At 43.5% G+C, this 13,210-nt stretch overlaps 1 protein-coding gene across 7 annotated transcripts in view; it reads left to right on the top strand.

Moving 5' to 3' along the window:
* The window catches only part of HERC1 (HECT and RLD domain containing E3 ubiquitin protein ligase family member 1), a 230,383-nt gene that overhangs the window by 54,698 nt on the left and 162,475 nt on the right, over positions 1-13,210 (top strand). The gene's annotated exons all lie outside the window — the stretch shown is intronic.

The following is a 13,210-nucleotide window of genomic DNA, read 5'->3' as shown; positions in this document are numbered from 1 at the left end:
TTCCCGTTTCTCCAAGGGACAGGTGTAAAGCAGATTCATGATGAAATGTCACAAACTTTGGGTGACGGTGGCCCTTCATATGTTACATTGGGTTGCCAATTTTAAAACTGGCCATTTTGGTGTTGAAAGTGAGAAACCCAGTGGAAGGCCTGTTTTCTGTCTCTGTGTCTGCAATGTGAAAGCCATCCATGACATGATCATGGATGACTGCCGAATATCAACAACAAGTATTACTACGTATCTGGGACTATCACGTGAGAGAGTTTTTGCCATTATCCACAACGACTTGGAAATGAGAAAGCTTGCAGCAAAGTGGATCCCAAAACTTCTGACTTTTGTAGAGACAGAAACAGGCCTTCCACTGTGCTTCTCACTTTTAACACCGAAATGCCAGTTTTAAAGTTGACAACCCAATGTTGAATATGAAGGACCACTGGCGCCCAAAGTTTGACATTTCATCATGGATCTGCTTTGCACCTTTCCCTTGGGGAAACAGGAACTTTATTATGGTCCTATGCTCTTCCACGTTGAATTTTTCTGGAGTTGCTGCCATGTTCACTTTGGACCTGAAAAAGAAAAGTTGTCTCCATCTTCCCATCAACTCTAACCAACTTCCCTGTCCCTGCTGAAGAAATTAATGTGATGGGTGCTATGAGGGTGATTCTGCCCCCTTCATATCACTCAGTGGTTTCTTCTGCCCCCTTTCCCCTATAGCAGTAACCTCTGCTGCCCCCCCCCCCCCCTTCCCTCCATAGCATGGTGTACTACCTGTTTCCACAGGAGACCGGGAGGCAGCACAGTTCTGGGCAGAGGGCAGGGGCTGGCAGTCAATTTTCATATTAGCAAGCTGGTGATTGCTTAGGAACCACCCTGTGTCCTAGCAACCAATCACCAGCGGTTTACAGTTCTTTTGGCTGGCTCCCTCTCCGTCCTTTGCTTCCTCCAGGTCTCCCCTGTTCACTGATAAAGTGGCGGAGGAGGCTGGATGGAGAGAGGGGACTAGGACACAGAAGGCACGGGGGAGGAGGCAGAAGGGAGCGAGAGGACTGGGGCACAGATGGCACGGCAGAACCGTGGAGGAGGCTGGGAGGAAGTCAAGGATCAGCACCTAGAAGGAGGTTGTCGGCGACGCAGGGACCTGTTCGCAGTCTACCTGTCACCTGCAGGTGGACCTCGATCTAAGGGTTTCCGACCCCCTGCAGTAGATTTTAGTTAGGGGTATCCGAGTAAAGGGGGCTAAATACAAATGCACGCTACATTTTGAGAACAATTTATCATTTTCCTTCCACTTCAAATGTGCCACAAATGTGTTCGTCTATCACATAAAATCCCATGGAAAATTTCAAGGGGTATGAATATTTTGTCAAGGCACTGTAGTAAAGTAAAGTAATTTGTAAAAGAAAAACAAATATTTTCTAAAATATTATTATTATTATTATTATTTTTTTTTTTTTTTTAGACCTCCTCTGTAACTAAAAACATACAACCTGTAGAATTTTTTTAAACCTCGTCTATACAAATTTTTAAGGGTAAAAGTTTGTCGCCATTCCATGAGCTGGCGCAATTTTGAAGCATGACATGTTGGGTATCAGTTTACTTGAAGTAACATCATCTTTTACAATATAAAAAAAAAATTGGGTTTTTATTTTTTCATTTAAAAGAAGTGTATTTTTTCCCAAAAAAACTGTGCTTGTAAGACTACTGCACAAAAACAGTGTGACAAAGTATTACAACGACTGCCATTTTATTCTCTAGGGTGTTAGAACCTCCAAACATTATATATTTTGTTTTTTCTAAGTATTTTTCTAGCAAAAGAAATGAATTTAACTTGTAAACAACAAATCTCAGAAAGGGGCTCGGTGGTTGAACTCACTTCTGGTTTGACTTTTAGTCTTCATGCTGCTTTTTAACTTTAGCCTAGAAACTTGCACATGTGGCCTCTCTCATCCTTTTGGCTATCTTTGCTGGCTTCATGTGCTGTTTAATTTTGATATACTGATTGCATAATCCGAACTCCTGATCTTGACCTTTTACATTTTTAGTAAGGTTTATTTTTGCTTGCGTAAACTGATGAAGTCAGGATCCATAAATTATCATTTTGAAATTAAAACGATGCATACTATTCTTTTATTTTTTTATTTTTTTTAATCTGAACTGCAGCCAAACTTTTGTTTTTCAGTCGTTGGGTAGTGTGTGGTTAGAATTTGTTAGTTTTTTTGTTCCCATCTGTTACTTAAAGCTGAACTTAGCCCATATCATCTTGATAAAAAATTATGTTTTTTTTAGCATTCCATGTTAATTATGCTTCCAAAATTAGTTTGTGCTGTAAATTTCAGCACCGTTCCTGTTTCTTCTTGCTGGAGGCTGCCATTTTGCTGAAGCTCAAAGCCCCAGCAGTAAATCCTAAACCCATCGATTTTTACCGGTGTCAAAACTGTTACATTCTTGGAATGCTGGAAATGCAAACTGTCACATTTTGATTGGGTTGTCAACCAAACTGCCAAACCATTAAATGGCTGGTGTGCACCTTGGCAGTTGCTGATCAAACAGGAGCAGCTTCCTTGGCTGTAAAGGATAGAAGGGTTTAATTCCACTTTAAGACTGTCAGCAGATCGGCCTCTATAAACTCAGCAGTGCCTAAAAATGGAGAGCAACTGAGCATGTGCAGAGCAGGGTGAGACAGCATATTACTGGATTTTACACAGTATAGGCACTTAATTTTAACCACTTCAATACCGGGCACTTATACACCTTCCTGCCCAGACGAATTTTGAGCTTTCAGCGCTGTCGCATTTTGAATGACAATTGCACGTTCATGCTACACTGTACCCAAACTAAATTTTTATCATTTCCCACAAATAGAGCTTTCTTTTGGTGGTATTTGATCACCTCTGGGATTTTTATTTTCTGCTAAACAAATAAAAAAAGACTGAAAATTTTGAAAAAAAAACATGTTTTTTTTGTTTCAGTTACAAAACTTTGTAAATAAGTAAGTTTTCTCCTTCAGTGATGGGCACTGACGGGGCTGCGGTGACGGGCACTGATAAGGCGGCACTGATTATGTGGCACCAATGAAGTGGCACTGATAGGTGGCACTGATATGCGTCAGACACTGATATGTGTCACAAATAGACACTTGATAGGTGGCATGGATTGCCATGGATAGGCGGCACGGATGGGCATGGATGGGCACTGATAGGCGGCATTGTAGTGTACAATATTGTAGGGATGGATGCCAATCGGTGTCAAACAATGATGCATGGCAATCAGTGATGCCCATTGTGGGCACTGGCATCCATTGTGGGCACTGGCATCCCTGGTGGTCTAGGGAGGCATACCTGGTGCTGGGTATCCCTGGTGGTCTGGTGGCGTCCCTTGTGGTTCAATGTGGGCATCCTCGGGGGGGCTGCGCTGATAATCGATCAGCACAGACCCCCCCCCCCCCCCAGCTGATTGATTCTCCTCTACTCGCGTCTGACAGACGCGAGTGAGGAAAAGCTGATCGCCGGCTCTTCCTATTTACACTGTGATCAGCCGGGATTGGACACGGCTGATCACATGGTAAAGAGTCTCCGTCAGAGACTCTTTACCGAGATCGTAGTTAGGGCGTGTCAGACTGAAACACCGCAACAACGATCGCCACGATGGGCTTAATATCCTGATCACGTCATATGACGTCCAGTCAGGATATTAAAACCACTTTGCCACCGTCATTTTGCTATATGGCAGGCGGCAAGTGGTTAATGTTTAACATGTCACCCTTTTTCATCTGATCGTTTGGTATCTTGCTGTGACTGGTTGTGGCCAAACCCCATGCCCTCTAGGGGGATACTTGTCTGAAGCGTATGTGGCCTGGGACACTTGGGGGGGGGGGGGGGGGCGGGGGTTCCTCTTCGGCATTGTTAGATTCTTGTTTTTATCTGGAAGCCTTTTTTATTCCCTACATCTGTATGGATGAATAAAGTTGTGTGGCCTCAGAAGTGATTGAAGTCTTCCTGAAACGTGTTGGGCATTAAAAGGAGAGTGTCACCATTTATGCATCAATGGTTTCTACCAACATGTTATCTGTTTTTCATATCTGATCTTGTACCATAATATAAATTTTTATAATGTATAATAAAATGTTGTGATTTTACTTATTCAGTTTTTCTATTTCTGTGTTGCCTTCAAAGTCCCATCAGTACCTCTGGGGGTTACTTAATACATTTTCTATTTACCAGGGATGGTGGCAACACTATTTTATATGGACTTCTGTGGGAACCATTTTTTCTAGAAGTCGATGGGTGGATTGACTTCAGTACAACCAGCCTGCTGACCCCCATGCAGTGCGGAGAGGGTGGATAACAGGTCTTTGTTTGCTCCATTTCTGCAGAGCAGACATGGACAGAGCCTGCTCTGCTTTATGGACTGCTGGGTGGAAATGGACCGGCTGTCAATTTACACCCCATTGCCCTCCAATCCAATCTGCCTAGACGGAGGGGGGCGGATCCCCTTCCATTTTTTTTTTTTTTTTTTTTTTTTTGCGGTCTGGATCAGATTGGAGGTAGACTGGTGTAAAACTGGCAGGCAGACCTGATTGGATTGCCAGTGTAAAAGGGGCTTTAGTCTAAGGGTGCAGACTTGCAAAGTGTTACTGAACCCACAACAGTAAAATCAATGTGTATATGCAGTAAAGCATGCTTGGTAAACTCGCTGTGAACCTAATGGGTTAATCCTCTGCATTGTGTATAAAGGCTGTGTGATCCTTTCTCTCTGATCCTCCTTCTTTAACCACTTAAAGTGGGGTTCCACCACTGTTTTTTTTTTTTTTTTTTTTTTTTTTTTTTTTCTGGGGGGGAAATGACAAGGAGTACAATTTTGAATAGTTCCACTTACTTGTGCCATGCTAAAACTCTCATGCTGCCATTTTTCCGACTTTTTCCAAGTTTATAAAATCGTCTCCTGACGGTTTCCATCTGGCCTGTGGGCATATGACGCCCACAGGCATTCCCTTCCGGGACACTGTGCTGCTGATATCCCAGCATGTACCGCCCGTTCAAGCGCCGATCTCGCGCATGTGCGGATCAAACAAATCCGAGCCCTGACAATAACTGGGCGCATGGACTCCTGGGAACTTTAAAAAAGGATCCCAGGAGACAGTGCGGCCAAAGGGAAGTGCAGACCTGCCGCTGAAACACCGCCCCTAGCCGCAGCCGCACCGCCCATAACAGGAGACCAGGAAATTGAAAAACAAAAACAAAGAGAAGATGGTAGCAGCAAGGTAATGGGGATATAATTAAATTACACCCTATTACAATCTTAGGGGCATAGTGGTTTAAATTCGGGTGTTTGACTACCATTTTCATATGCGGGCGCTACTCAAGTATGCGCTCGCTTCTGCGCGTGAGCTCGTCGTGAAGGGGGGTTTTTTAAAAAACTTTTGTTTTATTTTTTTCTTATTTAGCTTAATTGATTTTATTTATTTTTACACTGTTTAAAAAAAAAATCACTTGTATTCCTATTACAAGGAATGTAAATATCCCTTGTAATAGAAAAAAAACATGACAGGTCCTCTTAAATATGAGATCTGGGGTCAAAAAGTCCTCAGATCTCATATTTGTAAAAAAAATTTAATTTGAAAAAAATGACATTAAAAAATATATGGGCGGAAGTGACGTTTTGACGTCGCTTCCGCCCTCCTATGGTATAGAGACGAGTGGGGGCCATCTTAGCCTCACTCGTCTCTATACCCTGCTAACGAAAGGACCCGATCGTCTCCGCCGATACTGACGGCTCCGGTAAGCGGCGGAGAGCGACGGGAGGGGGGGGGGGTGGCACCTCTCCCGCCGCCGATAGCGGTGATCTTGCGGCGAACCCACCGCAGAGACCACCGTTATCGCACACACGACCGCCGCCTGAAGAGATGGATATCTCAGTTGTGGCAGCAGCTGCTGCCGTTACCAAGATATCCCTCTTCAAAAATAGGATGTACCTCGGTGTGCGCTGGTCGTAAAGTGGTTAACTGACTCCAACCCATCACCTGATTGAACAGAGCATTCAGAGGTCAGCCTGCACATGCTGTTTGGTGTGTATTGCTAGAGAGTTGCATGTTATGTTTGTGTGGTTTTTTTTTTTTTCTTGGGAGAGTGCAGTGATCAGTACAGGGCCAATCAGCACTGTCCAGACAGGATTAGGGAAAATAAAAACTCCTCCTACAAGCTTTAACCAGACACTGATACAAGTCACAAGGCTGCTATATACTGCTGATGAGAAAAGGTATTTAGCAGTTTATAGTTACTAAAACAATTTCATTTCCATGTTCTGTGTACTATGCGAGACCTGATATAGTGAATGCAGAGTCCTGGGTTTAGTAACACTTTAAGCTGCAATACTTTTATTTTGCCTAGATCTGGCATGCTCTACTATATCCTGATGCTCCACCCCAGTGATGGCGATACTTGGCACCCCAGATGTTTTGGAACTACATTTCCCATGATGCTCCTGCACTCTGCAGTGTAGGTTAGCATGATGGGAAATTAGTTCCAAACATCTGGGGTGCCAAGGTTCGCCATCACTGCTCTAGGCTTTTGGCGGTCCTTCAGTGCCTTCACACAGAGTGCAGGGCTGCTATTTCTGCATTGTGTGTCAGGAGGCCTGACAGAGGACCCTGCAGGGGGACCGGTTACATGGATTGGGGGACCCTGCTGGACCCAAAATTAAAGTATGTTACACCTTACCACTACAGCACATACCCTGCAGTCATGTCAACACGGCAATGTGTTTCTGATTTGTTATCCCCATGTCTCTCTACTCGTACAGGAACTGCAGAGCTTTAAGCCGATATCCACAACAAATGCTGAAATTTGTTCTTAGACACTTTCCAAAGCCAATTCTTTTACAATTTTTTTTTTTTTTGTGTTTAGTAGGAAAAGGTTAGAACCCTGTAAGATTTTTATTGCTCTCTGTGTCCTTGAGAAGATTCACCCTCTGTTTGTTTATTTTAACCGCTTCACCCCCTTCCTGGCCAGGCCATTTTTTGCAATTTGGCACTGCGTCGCTTTAACTGACAATTGATCGGTCGTCCAACATTGTACCTAAACGGGATTTGTCCTCCCCCCCCCCCCCCACCCCCCCCCCACAAATAGAGCTTTCTTTTGGTGGTATTTTGATCACCGCTATAAACAAGAGCGACCTTTTAAAAAACAAAAAACAAAAAAAACATGTATTTTTTTACTTTTTGCTATAATTAATATCTCAAATAAAAAATAAAACACATTTCTTCATCAGTTTAGGCTGATGTATAATCTTCTACATATTTTTGGTAAAAAAAAAAATCTCAATAAGCGTAATATTGATTGCTTTGCGCAAAAGTTATAGTGCCTACAAAATAGGGGACAGATTTATGGCTTTATTATTTTTTTTACTAGTAATGGTGGAGATCTGCTATTTTTATCAGGACTGCGACATTGTGGCAAATTGATCGGACACTTTTGACACTTTTTTGGGACCAAAAATGCACTAATTACTGTGTAAATATCACTGGCAGTGAAGGGGTTAATAGGGAGCGATCAAGGGGTTAAATGTGTTCTAACTGTGGGGATGGGACTGACTTAGGAAGGAGACCGATCGTTGTTCCTATATACTAGGCACACACGATCTGTCTCCTCTCCCCTGGCAGGACGTGGATTTGTGTTTACACACAGAAATTCACATCCTGGCTCCATCCAGAGCGAGGGATTGATGGAGAGGGATATCTTCTTACATTCTGTTGTGTCTACAGGACAGGAAGTAAAGTTAAATCTCCCCAATGGCACACAGATGCCCAAAAAAAGACAATGTAGCTATTCTTTTCTCTAGCCAAAACAGTGTATGTTACTCCTAACGTAATATTGAATCTAGGGGTTTGTGTTTTTAATGTATATTCTGGTACAGTGGAACCTTTGCTTATGAGCATAATCTGTTCCAGGAGAATGCTTGTAATGCAAAGCACTCACGTATCAAAGTTAGTTTCCCCATTGAAGTCCATGGAACCAAAAATAATTTGTTCTGCGTTCACTTCTATTGCATGCAATACCGCATGTGGCCAGAGGTGGGGGGCGCTGGAGAGCCTCGGAAATACTCGGACAGGTCGGCTGGACTCAGGCTCGGAAACACTCGGGAACCGAGTATTTTCAAGTGTTTCCGAGTGATTCTGAGTATTTACGAATGTCTATGAACCGTTCCAAGTGTCACTGGCGCCCCCGCACCTCTGGCTAAATGCGGTACTGCACACCCCATTAGCTTGAATTCTGCTTGTTTTGCGAGACAACACTCACAAACCGAGTCAGAATTTTTTAAAAAAAAGTTGCTTGTCTTTCAACAGTGTTACTTGTTAACCAAGGTTCCACTGTAATTCCAGCCTTTTCTGTTATTATATTTAGATTGATGAGGAAATATCTGGTAATCCTTCCTGTTCCCACTTCTATCTGAATTCAAACTGACCACGCCAATCACATGAGCAGATCTTTTCTGGTGGGTCATTGTATGTGGCATAGCATACTGTATCTCCTTTGGTCAGTTTTGCCGTCATGCCCCCTGCCCTGCCCATCTCTTATGTTTTGATTGAACGCGATTTATGCTGCAAGCCGCTATCAATCGACGCAACAAACATTTTTTTAAATGCAACTAATAGGAAAAACTACAAAATTAGGTGCCAGTTTTAGCTTAACTCTTTTTATGGCAGTGATTTTTTAAATTTTTTTTGTAATTATTTTTTTATTGATTTTTATTTTTTTATGCGCATTGTTTAAAACCCCAAAACGTTACACACTGCTCAAAAAATTTGAAGGAACACTTTGAAAACGCACCAGATCTCAATGGTGAAAAATATCATGCTGGATATCTATACTGATATGGACTAGGTGATGCATTATGGAAATGATAAATGATCAACCTACATTCAAAGATGCCCTATAAATACTCATTTTTTCTTACTGTTTTTCACTAGTTTTGCATTGGATTAGGGTCAGTGTCGCTACTGGTAGCATGAGGCAATACCTGGACCCTAGATAGGTTGCACAGGCAGTCCATCTCCCTCAGGATGGCACATCAATACGTGCCATTGCCAGAAGGTTTGCTGTCCACCAGCACAGTCTCAAGAGTGTGGCAGAGATTCCAGGACGCAGGCAGTTATTCTAGGAGGGCTCAACAAGGCTGTAGAGGGTCCTTAACCCATCAGCAGGACTGGTATCTCCTCCTTTGTGCAAGGAGGAACAGGAGGAGCACTGCCAGAATCCTACAACTTGACCTCCAGCAGGCCACTGGTGCTATGTCTATGACCAAACAATCAAACTTCATGAGGGTGGCCTGAGGGCCCGACGTCCTCCGGTGGGCCCTTTGCTCACTGCCCAGCACCGTGGAGCTCAATTGGCATTTGCCATTAAACACCAGAATTGGCAGGTCTGCCACTGGCACCCTTTCCTTTTTACAGATGAGAGCACGTTCACCCCGAGCACATGTGACAGATGTAAAAAGGGTCTTGAGTAGCCGTGGGGAACATTATGCTGCCTGTAACCTTATTTATTTAGCTTGACCGGTTTGATTGTGGGTCAGTGATGGTCTAGAAAGGCATATGCATAGAGGGATGCACAGACCTCTACAGGCTAGACAATGGTACCCTGACTGCCATTAGGTACCGGGATGAAATCCTTGGACCTATGGTCAGACCCTACACTAGTGCAGTGGGTTCTGAGTTCCTCCTTGTGTACAACAATGGCCGGCCTCATGTGGCAAAGTCTGCAACTAGTTCCTGGAGGATGAAGGAATCAATACCATTGAATGGCCCCCACACTCCTGACCTAAATCCAATAGAACACCTCTGGGCATTATGTTTTGGTCCATCTGACGCTGTCGGGTTGCACCTCAGTCTGTCCAGGAGGACAGTGATGCCCTGGTCCAGATCTGGTACGAAATACCCCAAGACGCCATTTGTCGTCTCATTAGGAGCATGCCCTGACGTTGTCAGATGTGCTTACCGGGACATGGGGGCTATACAAACTACTGAGTACTGTTTTTGAGTTCCTGCAATGAAATGTCACCAAATGGGCTAGCCTGCTGTATCATTTTTTCACTTTGATTTTCAGCCCTCTGTAGGTTGATCATTTTAATTTCCATCAAACAATGTGGCATCCTTTCATTCCTTACACATTACCCAGTCCATATCAGTATAGATATCCAGCATGATATTTTTCCCCATTGAGATCTGATGTGTGTTCAAAGTGTTCCTTTTAATTGTTTAAAACTGTGTACAGTATACAGGTGATACTTGGAAAATTTAGAATATCGTGCAAAAGTTCATTTATTTCACTAATGCAACTTAAAAGGTAAACCTAACATATGAGATAGTCATTACATGTAAAGCAAGATAGTTCAAGCCGTGATTTGTCATAATTGTGAGGATTATGGCTTACACCTTAAGAAAACCCTAAATCCACAATCTCAGAAAATTAGAATATTGTGAAAAGGTGCAATGATCTAGGCTCAGTGTCCCACTCTAATAAGCTAATTAAGCCATAACACCTGCAAAGAGTTCCTGAGCCTTTAAGGCCGCTTTCACACTGCAGCGGCGGCGGTAAAGATTTTTTTAGCGGCGCTTTACCATCGTATTTGCGGAGGTATTCGGCCGATAGCGGTTTTAACCCCCGCTGGCAGCCGAAAAGGGGTTAAAAACCCTTTTTATTTGCCGGTGGTATAGCTGCGCTGCCCCATTGATTTCAATGGGCAGGAGTGGTGGAGTAACGGTGTATACACCGCTCCAAAGATGCTGCTAGCAGGACTTTTTTAGGGTCCTGCCAGCGCACCGCTCCAGTGGGAAAGCCCTTGGGGCCTTCACACTAAAGACACAGGAGCGGCTCTTTCAGGGAGCTTTGCAGACACTATTTTTAGCGCTGTAGTGCCTACAAAGCTGTGAAAGGGTTCTTAAATGGTCTCTCATTCTGGTTCAGTAGGAATCACAACCATGGAAAAAACTTCTGACCTGACAGTTGTGCAGAAAACCATCATTGATACTCTCCATAAGGGGGGAAAGCCTCAAAAGGTAATTGCAGAAGAAGTTGGATGTTCCAAATGTGCTGTATCAAAGCATATTAATAGAAAGTTATGTGGAAGGGAAAAGTGTGGAAGAAAAAGGTGCACAAGCGGCAGGGATAACTGCAGCCAGGAAAGGATTGTCAGGAAAAGGCCATGAAAAAGTGTTAGGGATTTTCACAAGGAGTGGACTGAGGCTGGTCAGTGCATCAAGAGCCACCACTCATAGATCCTGGACATGGGATTCAAATGTCGTATTCCTCTTGTCAAACCACTCCTGAACAACAAACAATGTCAGAATCGTCTTACCTGGGCTAAGGAAAAAACAGACCTGGTCTGTTGCTCAGTTTTCCAAAGTCTTCTCTTCTGATGAGAGCAAATTTTGCACCTCATTTGGAAACCAAGGACCCAGAGTATGAAGGAAGAATGGAGAGGCACACACTGCACGATGCTTGAAGTCCAGTGTGAAGTTTCCAGTCTGTGTTGATTTGGGGAGCCATATCATATACTGGTGTTGGTCCACTGTGCTTCATTAAGTCCGGGGTCAACGCAGCCGTCTACCAAGAGATTTTGGAGAACTTCATGCTTCCTTCTGCAGACGAGCTCTATGGGGATGACTTCATTTTTCAGCAGGCACCTGCCCACACTGCCTAAAGCACAAAAACTTGGTTCAGTGACCGTGGGATTATTGTGCTTGATTGGCCAGCAAACTCGCCTGACCTAAACCCCATAGAGAATCTATGGGTCATTTCCAAAAGAAAGATGAGGGACATGAGACCGGACAATGCAGAAGAGCTGAAGGCCGTTATTGAAGCATCCTGGTCTTCCCTAACACCTCAGCAGTGCCACAGGCTGGGAGCTTCCGTGCCACGCCACATTGAGGAAGTAATTGCTGCAAAAGGGGTCCAAACCAAGTACTGAGTACATATGCATGCTTACACTTTTCAGAGGTATTTATACTTGGAAAAAAGTATAAAATATAAGAGGAGGTTGTCCTGAGTAAATGGATACTTAAAGCGGGATTCCACCCTAAAGTGGAACCTCCGCTGATCGGATCCCTCCCCCCCTCCGGTGTCACAATTGACACCTTTCAGGGGGGAGGGGGGTGGAGATACCTGTCAAAGACAGGTATTTTCACCCATTTCCGGGCATAGACTCCCGTGGCAGTCTACGCCATTTCCTGCCCTGCCGTGCTGTCTGCTGGGACACACGCGGCTCGCGCATGCGCAGTAGGGAACTGGGAAGTGAAGCCGATTCGCTTCACTTCCTGATTCCCTCACCTAGAATGGTGACTACAGCAGCCGAGAGCCGAGCGATCGATCGGCCTCGGCTGCCGGCATCGCTGGAACCCGGGACAGGTGAGTGTCCATTTATTAAAAGTCAGCAGCTGTAGTATTTATAGCTGCTGGCTTTTAATATTTTTTTTTTTTTTTTTGGTGGAATCCCTCTTTAACATGTCAAATATGTTTGACCGATATTTAGGAAACATGAATACTGGAGAGGGGAGAGCTATAGCAAACCTGTTGCGTCTTAATTGAAAGTTGCAATACTTTTATTTGTAATTTTATTTTTATTTACTTTTATTACATTGTAAGGAGGCTCCAACTACAACAGTACTGTGCAATTAAGATGTTAGACGTTCAACAGTATTGCTTTGCGGGCAACAATCATTAGGATCACAACCAGTGATGGATACAGTGCCTTTCATTTTCAAAGAGGGGGGAAGGGAATACACGAGTTGCAGCTCACTGCCGTGCACATACACTGTAATGTACAACGTGTGTAGTGGTGAATCACTTTGCAAAAAAAAATTTGGCCTGTTTAATGTGTTTATTTATTTATTTATTTTTTTTTGTGTGATGACCCATTCATTTTATTGGGCTGCTTTGGAGACAACGCTTCCATTTTTTTATTCAGTTCTTATAAATCAAGCCCATGAAAGACAAATGTTTTACAAGCAATAGTTGTAAAACATTTGTCTATCTGTCAGGAAATTTTACAATTGTTTGTTCAATGCCTTTAACAGTATAATAAAGTACACACTCCTTTTGCACTTGAATATCAATGAAAGGAAACTCCACGACCTACTGCGATACTCAGTTGTGAAGTCCAGGAGTGTAAAATACTCGATCAATACTGGACTATGATTTTATCCCTGTAACCCCAT

This window comes from Lithobates pipiens, unplaced genomic scaffold (assembly GCF_037356315.1).
Source record: "Lithobates pipiens isolate NorthernLeopardFrog02 unplaced genomic scaffold, aLitPip1_a1.2 Scaffold_8, whole genome shotgun sequence".
NCBI lineage: Eukaryota > Metazoa > Chordata > Amphibia > Anura > Ranidae > Lithobates > Lithobates pipiens.
The sequence above is the reverse complement of the archived record's forward strand: the minus strand, read 5'-3'. Positions and strand labels throughout refer to the sequence as shown.